The following is an 11,114-nucleotide window of genomic DNA, read 5'->3' as shown; positions in this document are numbered from 1 at the left end:
TTGCTATTATCAAAACCGTCACCTACCAACCTGGGGTGGCCTGCCTCTGTCTTCCGTCTCTCCCTGCCCTGAGTACCGAAGCCAGTTTCCGATTGCGCTCAGGATGTCCCCAAGTGGGGTGTGAACCAATACCCTGAACGCTTCCTTCCTGTTTCTTATCTGAGCCTTTTGTGCTCCAATCTCTGCTTGACTCCTGATTCTTGGATTATGTCTCAGTTATGATTCTTATTTTTTGGCCCATGGTTACAACTGGATCCTTTCAGTTTGACTCTGCCCTTATAAATGAGGTGGGCACCTGCCCTCTCTTGCTTCATTAGCTTCAAATCGCCTCGGTTGAGTCTCCTGTCAGGTCCAACTCCCAGGACTCCCCCAAAGAGCCGACTGGAGTCAGCTCCTTAGTGTAGCTACTTGGTTCCTTTGTATTAGTTCCCTATTGCTGCTGTAACAAATTAACCCAAGCTTAGTGACCTAAAGCAACACGTATTTATTCTCAGGGTTCTGGAGGTCAAAAGTCTAAAATAGGTTTCACCTGACCAAAAATCAAGGTGTCTGCAGAGCCACATTCTCCCTGGGGAACCCATTTCCCTTCCAGAGGCCACCAGCTTTCCTTGGCTCACAGCCACTTCCTACATCCTTAAAGGCAGCAACAAAACAGCTTTAGATCTTTCTCTCTAAGTCAGACCCTCCTGCCTTTCCCTTTATAAGGATGCTTATAATTATATTGGGCTCACTTGGAAACACCATCTCAAAACTCTTAAGTTAATCACATATGTCATGGGCCCTTTGCAAAGTCACACACTCACTGGCTCCAAGGATCCAGATGTGAAAGTCTTTGAGTGGCATTATTGAGTCCACTTTTAAGGTGGGGAGGGGTAGCAGGGAGAATTGAAACAATAGTTCCTTTCTTCCTTTAACGAAAATCCTGGTTATTGGCTTACTGTAAAGTCATCAGGTACCTGATAAGCCAACAAAAATGGTTAAGAAGAAGACAAATTAGGACTTTTTTTTTTTGCTTAGTCTGCCCATAAGAAGGTGATATTTTCTAATTTGCTCAAAGGCACAGCATGACTTAGCAGTGACCCTGGTAGTAAAAGCAGGCAATAGTGGATTTCCCCAAACAGGAATAAATATACTAAGGAAAACTGGCCCAAAGTGTCCCATGCCACAAGTAAGAGACAAACTATAGTCTTCAAGCTGCATATTTTGTTTAAATAGTGTCAGTGATAGTTGAGTTTTCCAAGCCCCCTGAAGGGATCCTGCGTATTTTGAAAACTGCTTAATTCACAGCTCTGGGCACAGTCTCTGGCCTATAGTATGTGTTCATCAAACATTAAGTTGTTGCACCGATGAATTCTTGAGTCACACTCACCACCAAGAATCAAGATTTCTGTAGCTGGTGGAAGCTCTCTACCCTCCATCACGATTTGCACAAAACAAAGTGTTAAATCAACCCAGGGAGCTGGACGCTTCAAAGAATGAATATCTGTAACGGCCTTAAAAATAGCAACAGGAAGGGGCACCTGGGTGGCTTAGTCGGTTAAGCGTCCGACTTTCGCTTAGGTCATGATCTCACAGTTCGTGGGTTCGAGCCCCGCGTCGGGCTCTGTGCTGACTGCCAGCTCAGAGCCTGGAGCCTGTTTCAGTCTGTGACTCCCTCTCTCTCTGACCCTCCCCTGCTCACGCTGTCTCTCTCTCTCTCCCTCCTAGAAATAAATAAAACATTAAAAAAAAATAGCAACAGGAAGATAGCAGAAAAGGTTGGTGGTCCTTAGAAACTTAGGTCTCTCAGGCCTGGTGTTAACAGCTGCTTCCAGTCAGAGCAGTTTGATCCCACCCTCTTTTATTTATTTGTTTGTTTGTTTGTTTATTGAGACTTTACTCTGTTCCAGATGCAGTGCTAGCTTCTGAGAACACCAGTCTGAAACCCAACCCATGACTGCACATGGTTCAGAGTCCAATGAGTGAGACTACTCCCAGACAGACAACAGGGATGCAAAGTCTTGAAAACAAATAGGACGCGCATGTACGGGGATGCCAGGAAAGAGTAGATAAGGATCCTGCCCTATCTGCTTCCGGGGAGGCCTTCCAGGAGGAGACACAGCTGTTGTCAGTCTTCCCAGGGGGTGTGGATGAGTCAGTGACGAACTGGAAGGTCCTTCTAGAAAGAGCAAAGGCATAGAGGCGCAGTGAGGGAGACTGCGATTGTTCAACACCACCACGGATTACAGTGCAAATCCAGGAAGGGGATTTGGGGAACTGGCTGCGAACACGGGAAAGATTTTTTTTTCTTTTAATCACTTGCTTTCCCCAGCAGTGGAAATAACCAGCCAGGAATGGAGATAGAAGTTTTTAATGTTTTCTAGCAACAAACACTGCAAAATTCTTAGGAATCACTGGAACAAGAAAAGTGTGACTCAAAGGAAGAAAACAATAACATTTTAGTAAAAAAACAAGACCTGGCTAGATGGAACTATGGCCTGTATTGCTGGGTGGGAGCAATTTTTAATATCATAAAAATGTTGAGCCTCTCAGAATTAATAAACACATGCAGAGAAAATCCAACTCAAAAGAAAAAAAAGCCAGAAGGGCAAACTGGAAACAGCCTAAAAGTTCATCAAGGGGAGACTAACTGAACAGATTGCACTATATCTTTATATTTAAAAAATAAGCAACAGTTTAAAAGAATGAGTTGTATCTATACCATTTGACTTGGATGCTTTTTATTTTATTTTTTAAACATTTATTTGTTTTTGAAGGAGAGAGAGAGACAGCACGTGAACAGGAAGGGGCAGAGAGAGAGACATAGAATCCGAAGCAGGCTATCGGCTCCGAGCTGTCAGCACAGAGCCCGATATGGGGCTCAAACCCACGAACCATGAGATCATGACCTGAACCGAAGTCGGGCACTTAACTGACTCAGCCACTCAGGCGCTCCTGACTTGGATGCTTTTGATAATGTCATACGATTTAAGTGAGTAAAACAGATGCAGATTACATAGGAAGGGACCCCATGGTTTTCTAAATACTTACCCAAGAAAACGGAACATCTGTATGTCTTTGCATGAGATTCTATGAGTTAGACCTGGCTGTTAACTTTGGTTATCTGGTTTGGGTAACTAAAGAGATGGATTAAAAAAAAAAAAAAAAAACCTGTAAAACTAAACAAAAGTGATGACAGAAAATCAGCATTTATAGCCTATGCCTGTAGAATATATTATGTACGTGTTGTATGCATAAATACACATAAGCATGTATTGTCCATGTGTGCATATGAATACACATGTACAGGCATGTATGTCTATACATACAGGTGCACACACACATATATGTTAAGAGAGCTAGAAAGTCAGAAACAGCAAAATATCTAAGATAATTGGCTCTGTGGGGGGAAATAAGTCTGACTTTCTTACTTAGGTTTTTCTATATTGTTTAAAGCTTTATGCAAAGAGAGTTTATTTATTCTGGAATCAGAAAAAGAAAAAGCCCATTTTGATTTTAGAGAAACCCATAGCACCCAGATCACACACTCCAAGTCGAGAAAAGTAGGAAATTTGGGGCAGAAGTCAGCAAGACCAGGTCACAAAGGCCTTTTATGTAATATGCAGGAGTGTGAACTTGACCTTGTAGCTCCTGTGTGAAACAGATGTGCACAGCAGGGTGCTGAGGCCACAGGGAAAACACAAAACATTTTTCTGAAGCTCCAATTTTATGCAGTACTTTGGGGGACATGTTTTTATTTGTTTTAAATAAATTGGGTCACTTGTAAAACTTGCATGAATTTAAAAAGGAAAAATGCAGACTTGAAAAAGAATCCCTCCAGGCTTTCTGGTGTCACACACCCAGATTCACTCTGTGGTTAGATACTGTCTAGTGAAAAAAATTAAAAGGGGGAATCCAAACGTTTTAAGCAAGTGTGGGGCATGATCAGGTTTATACTTGTGGGAAGGTTAGCCTGGTGGTTATGCCTGATGAAGGAGAGTGAGTACATCCCTAACCGAAAAGCACCGCTACGTAAGAAACTCCAGGTGGGAGTAACAGAATTAAACCGACTTTGGTTTCCAAGCAGGAGACAGATGCAGAGAGGTGGTGGTGACAGAGCAAGGGCTGAACCACAGTGCTTCCACAACATTCCACCTTAGTCTCTGAGTGACCGTCATAGAACGTGAAATCTGCCTGCAGAGGGCGCCTGGGTGGCTCAGTCCCTTGAGTATCTGACTCCTGCTCAGGTCATGGTTCCCGGGTCCTTCAGATCCTCTGTCCACCTCTCTCTCTGCCCCTTCCCCACTGCGCTCTCTTTCAAAGATAAATAAAACATTAAAAAAAAAATCTGACTGCAAAATGACACTGTGGTAGAAAGAAGATAGAGAGGCCTCCGGATCAAGGTCCCCAAGGATTCGAGCAGGCAGTAGCATTTACCTCACATTGCAAGGAAGGCTTTCTAAGACGCCTCCATGATCCCGGTGTCCTCAGGTCCGTGCTGGTGCTCACGTCCTTATGTATGGATGTGACCTGTGATTTGCTTCTAAGCAACGGAAGATGACAATGGTGATGGGATGTCATTTCACAATTATATCTCATTATGTCATATTAGCCTCCGTCATGTTAACAGGTGCGCACTCTCTGTCGCTCCCCTGTTGGCTCCAAGGTGGTAAGTGGCCGTATTCGGGAACCCCAGGTGGGAAGAAACTGCAGGCAGCCTCTACCAAGAAACGGAAACGTTCACGTCTGCAACTGTGAGGAGCTGGAGTTTGCTAACAACCTGAATGAGTTCAAAGTGGGCCATCTCCCCAGTCACGTTTCTGATGAGACCTCAGATTTGGTCAGCACCTAGGCTGCAGGCAGGTGAGCCCCTGAAGCAGAGAATCCAGCTAGGCCATGCCTCAACTTCTGATTTACAGATGCTGCATAAAAATAAATAAGCATTATTTTTAGCCAAGAGGACCATTTCGGAAAGCTCTAACAGCTGGACCATCGGAGCCTTAGAAGTACAGGAGGAATAGCACAGAGCGGAAAACAAAATATTTGAACCAATATTGGCTGAAAACATCTCAAATACAGGAAAGACATAAACGTACAGGCTCAAGATCATCAGAAAACTCCAAACAGGATAAAATCAAAGAAAAAATCCAGGCCAAGAGACAGGCTGGTCTGGAGATTCTCTTCCTCATTGCAGAAAGACAAACAGAACAAAAATAAGCAAGCAAGCAAAACAAACAAATAAACAAGCCATCACAACACAAAGCCATTGGGATAGAGAGAGATGTAGACCAGACAAGGGGAGCGATGATGAGATTTGATGTTTTGAGGAGTGTGTGTGTGTGTGTGTGTGTGTGTGTGTGTGTGTGAGACAGAGACAGAGACAGAGACAGAGAGACAGAGCCCTAGTCCCATAAGGAAGCACCCAGCAGCCTGTCTCTCCTTAATCCCTTCGTCTCATATTCTAGAAGACAGAGTCCCTACTGAGGCTGGCCTCTGGTGATGCGGGTCAAAGGTCAATGGGACTTGTGGTTTTTAAAACCTTTTTATTTTGAAATAATTTCAAACTTAGAGTAAAATTGCAAGATAAAGACAAAGATTCCTCCTCTATCCTTTACCTAGATTCATCAGTTGGTAATATTATGCCACATTTGCATTGTCTCCATCCACCCATCTACTTATAGATCTGTGTGTCTCTCGATATATAATTGCTGAACATTTGAGGGTAAGTTGCAAGTATCATTTTCTATCCTTAAATATTTTGTCTCTCAATTTGAATTTCGCCAGCTGTCTTAATGATGCCTCTGCTAACATTTCTCCCCTCAGTTTGGGGCTCACACATTGCCTTTCGTTGTCATGTCTCTTTAGTCTCTTTAAATGTGGAACAGTTGCTTGGCCTCTTTATCTTTCATGGCAATGAGTTCTTAAAGGGTACAGGCTAGGTGTTCCGTAGATTGGTTGAACTTTTAAATCTCACTGCAAAGTGCCCTTGGGTTCCAAAGATGTTTTGGCAACAGAGTTCAAAACAGGTGGAAGTTCATAGGAACTGAAGAAACGGGTCTGACCCAAGGGTTGACGCCTTCTCGTCCCTGGGAAGGGGGTAGGGGGCATAGCGATACCTCCATGGTTGCGTCCAGCTCATGGTGGTATGTCCATGACCCTGAGTGGTGTTGAAGATGTCGAGGAGTCCTAGGGGTGGGGCCCTCCTGGAAAGGGAGGCTGGTCTGAGATTGAGTTTGGCTGTAGCTAAGAGTCAGGGGAGGGTTTTAGCCCATCTTGGGATAGAATCCACATCAGAGTAGGCTCTGTATACATGTAATGGGTCCCTGGAACCTGAACTTGGGCTGTCTGGGCCCCTTCAAAGGGAGAGATTTGATGGGGAAGGGGAAGAGCCCAGGCTGGGATGAGAAAGCCAAGCGTATTCATTTTCCACCTTCCCCAGCACCTTGGTTCAGAGGTGGTTGTGAGTTTTTCCTCCATGTAAATATCCTATAAAGGAAATATGCAGAGAGAGGGAGGAAGGGGGTATGAGTTCTGCCAGATGTGCCTCACTCTGTCGGTCTTAGGTTTACTTGAGACCAATCCTCCTCACGGACTCCATGCTCTTGGTACTGGAACTTCACTGTATTCACATAACATGGAACACATTTCATGACTCTTGACCTTTGCACATATGGGATTTCCTTCTCCCTTCTCTCCATGGTGAACTTTCACTTCTCCTTCAGACTGTGGCTCAGACATTATCAGCTCCACAGAAGTAGCCAGATTCTGCCAAAACCCAATGCTTCTTTGGGGTTTTTGTTGGCTTCCACACTTTTTATTACCTTATCATAGTGTGTAGGATATAATTTCTTTTTACATATTTTAGCTTTCCTGAAACTTTTATAGGAAATAAATGATCTCTGTTCTATCCCAAGGGCCCATCCTAGTGCCTGCCATAGGCAAGCTGTTCAATGAATGTTCATTGTGTGAATAAATAAATACATTTAAAAGTGACTGGATATAACGGTCATTGTTAGCCATTTAAAATCATCCATAAGAACCAGATGAGATTTACAACTGGTTTTTAATATCGATCAAAGAGGTAGTTGTGCTTTCTTAAAGGCAAAAAGCATTTGGACTTAAGACACCAAAACTGCAAGAGCGCCATCTATCGACCGACATGTAAGCGAAGACACACTGAGAGGCCATGAAAAATACACATTAGTTTCAATAATGTTCTCCTTACGCAGGTTATAGAAGATGGGACAGAAAGAGGGAAACAAAAATAAGAGATGTTGCTATGATATTTTCTTGGAAAATATTTTCTCCTAATAATTCATGCAAAATATAATGATAATTTTATTTTTTTGTAGTGATAATTTTTTTAAGTTTATTTTATATTTTGAGAGACAGAGCATGAGAGAGAGAAGGAGACACAGAATCCGAAGCAGGCTCCAGGCTCTGAGCTGTCAGCACAGAGCATGACATGGGGCTCAAACTCACAAACTGTGAGATCATGACCTGAGCCAAAGTCGGCTGCTTAACCAACTGAGCCACCCAGGCACCCCTGTAATGATAATTTTAAATGCAAAAGTAAAGAGTATAACAGGAAACATTGTATTGAATGATAAATTATTAATTTTGAATTCCCTATTTATTAATTTTTGAGAGAGAGAGAGAGAGAGAGAGGACAAGCCGGAGAGGGGCAGAGAGCGAGAGGGAGACACAGAATCCAAAGCAGGCCCCAGGCTCCAAACTGTCAGCACAGAGCCCAACTTGGGGCTCGAAGTTATGAACTGTGAGATCATGACACAGTTGAGCCGAAATTGAATGCTTAACTGACTGAGCCACCAATGATAAATTATTAAAAGCTTTTTCCACATCTACCCTTCTCCCTGTGTTAGGAATGAAACTAGGATGCCAATTCTTACAATTTATATTCAGTATTGTCTGGGAGATGCCATCCAGTATAGAGTGGGAAGAAAAGTAAAGGTTAATGTTAAATGTTAATGGTTTAAATATCTGCTCAAAAAGCAAGGATTGTTAAAATCCATTTAAAAATGCAAAGCTATAGGTATGTTTGCTAGAAAAGAAACACCTGAAATATAAAAACATGGATAAATTTAAAATGAATGTATAGAAAAAAATGTACTATGCAAAGAGTAAATAAAAAAGACTGGAGTGTCCATATTAATGAGTATAAAGCACAGAGTATTTCTGGTGGTAGAGTGATATTTTGTAGGGGTAAAAGGGTGAGTTCATTGGATATCATAACAATCATAAACATGCATGGGCTTACCAACAGAGCTCCACATACATGAAGTAATAAATGGAAAAAATTAAAGGGAAAATAAACAACTCTACAATTACAGTTGGAGAGTTTAATATGCTTCTTTCAGTAATGATGGAATAACTAGATAAAATATCAGGAAAGACCTAGGAGATCCGAAAAACCTTATCCATCACCTTAAATGAATTAATATTTATAAAACGCTATACTGAATAACTGCAACCACACTTTTTTTTCAAGTACACACAGTTGTATTAATTATGAGAGACTATATTCTGGGTCGTAATACAAGTGCATCAACTTAAAGGGACTTAAATCATACATGGTGACCATGGTGGAGAGAAGTTAGCAATCAATAAAGAGAAGGTATCTAGGAGGAAAAAACCCTCAAATATTTGGAAATTAAACAACAAACTTCTAGGTAGTCAATCACATTCTAAAAATCATACAGGAAACTATAAAGTATTCAGAACTCTGGAATAATCACATAAAACAGACCATATTTTATGAGATGCTACTACAATAGTACCTGGAGTGATGTTTGTAACTTGAAGTGTTTATATTAGAAAATGAGAAGATCTAAAATCTCGGCCCAGGTTTTGGGCTTAGATTCTATTAGACATAGAAGACCTCCCCCCTCCTAAAATAGCAGGACACAAAGAAGAAAGAGAGAGAGAGAGAGTGAGCCTGTTAAGTTGTAACCGATTTTAATATATATTTGGGGTAAAGTTTCACAACACATTTTTGGGAGTTATCTGAAAACAAAAAGAGACAAACAAAAAAATGAAACATGAATTGAGTTTAAAATAATTCTTGGCTGGTGGCACTGCAGGCGCCTGGCAAAAAAGCAAACAGGTCTCTGGAGGAGAGCACCTTCATCCGGGCCCTCCAACACCCACAGGTAACTTTACCCGAACAATGAAGAAAACAATGGCAAAACCACCAAACACTCAGGATGGATTGAAGGCCACCTGGGAGGTTTCAATAAACTTGGTGAGAAGCAATGGTGGGCTATTTGTGATTTATATTTAAAGCGACTTTCTTGTTCACAACATACGGAGGGGTCTTGCTGTGTGTGTGCCCGTGATTTTTCATGACAACCTTTGCCTTTGAATTTGGGTATTTATGTCACTTTAAACGTGGTTATTGATATGTGTAGAGTTAAGTCTATCATCTTGTTACTACTTTTCTTTCTTTTTTAAGTTTATTTATTTATTTTGAGAGAGAGAGAGTGAGTTCATGCGGGCAAGAGCAGGAGAGGGGCAGAGAGAGACAGAGAGAATCCCAAGCAGGCTCCACACCATCAGCACAGAGCCCAGTGCAGGCCTTGAATTCACAAACCCAAGATCATGACCTGAGCGGAAATCAAGAGTTGGACGCTTAACCGACTGAGCCACCCAGGCACCCCAATCACAGTTTATCTTATAGAATAAGAACCTTAAATACTGTATTTCCATCTTCCTCGCCATGTTAACTCGCCCGCTACCTTCAACATACACATACACCCACATGCCCATACCACACACAGCACACACACACCCCATCACACATGTCACACAGACACAAATCATGTATCCCACACCACCGCAGGCCCCATGACACAGACCACACAGACATGTGTGTTACACATGCATGCCCACAGACACCACACATAGCACACACTGCGGATAGCACACACCATCACACACCTCACAGATCACGCACACCTCCACCACACTACACGCATTACACACATGTGCACACGCTTCCTACGATGTATGTTTGGTGCAGCTCAGAAAGTCACTCTCCATCCCCCCATGCCTGGAACTCTTCCACACACTTGGAATTCGTCAGTGAAAATACTGACAAAAATCGCTACCGTTGTGGAAGTGTATTCCCATGCAGGAGGCTGACAGTCAGCAAGATGCATAAATAACATTTGCAGTGATAAGTGCTAAGGAACAAAATAGGCACGGAAAGAAGGACGGGAGCAGGGAGGGGTGCGACTATGAACAGGGGGTCCGAGTGAGCTTGGTTGAGAAAGGGTACCCGAGGGAGTTGAGGGCAGGCACCCCAGCGTTTGGTGAAGGACAGTCATTCCCCAAAGGGGCAAGACTCAGGGTGCAAGCCTTTTAAAGGGGACGCCGGCGACCCACTCCTCATTCCTGCATCCCAGCCTCGCTGGAGGTGATGCATTTCCCCTTGGGGCGGCTCCTTTCGGTCCCTCCGAGGCCCGCCTCCGGGCGACGCACCCCAGGAGGCTCATCTGGGTCGCCTTTCCGTGCCACGTCCGCAGCCGCCTGCGTGAACCACAGCCGCTCCCTCGCGCCCGCCGCGGGAAACAGATGCAAAGTGACGCAGCTGTCACAAGACATCCCGGTCACCACGTCGTGGCTTTGGTCTCGCTGTTATTTGTAGTAGCGGCGGTTAGTTTTCGCTCTGGCATTCGCTGCCTTCCTCCTCCCCAACCTGAGAGGACAGGCTTGGGAACAGCTATGCCCGGGCCGCAGTCACGTCCGCGACGGTGAAAGTCACGGGGATCTGCAAGGAGCCCTCATGGGGACAGGGGTTCGGGGGCTCAGCCTTTGTCCCCGACCGTGTGCCGGTTGCCTCAGGGCGCTGGGCGCGGGGCCCCCACGTGACGCGCTGGCGGGCACGAGGGGCCACCAGGTGGCGGAAGGACCCCAGGAGCACAGAGCCTCGCGTCAGGGAAAGGAAGAGGGGAGCCCGTCTGCTGGTCTGGGACCGGCTGGACTCTGGCTGGGCGACCTCTGTGCCCCCGAGGGCGTCTCCGGCTGCGGAAGGGCGGCGGCTTCCGAGTCCCTTCGACGCGCGGAGGAGGAAAATGGGCCACCGCGCGGGACGGGGGCGCAGGGGGCGGGGGTGG

The sequence above is a fragment of the Crocuta crocuta genome, unplaced genomic scaffold, assembly GCF_008692635.1.
Source record: "Crocuta crocuta isolate KB4526 unplaced genomic scaffold, BGI_CrCroc_1.0 scaffold811, whole genome shotgun sequence".
NCBI classification, from domain to species: domain Eukaryota; kingdom Metazoa; phylum Chordata; class Mammalia; order Carnivora; family Hyaenidae; genus Crocuta; species Crocuta crocuta.
Note: the sequence above shows the minus strand (reverse complement) of the source record.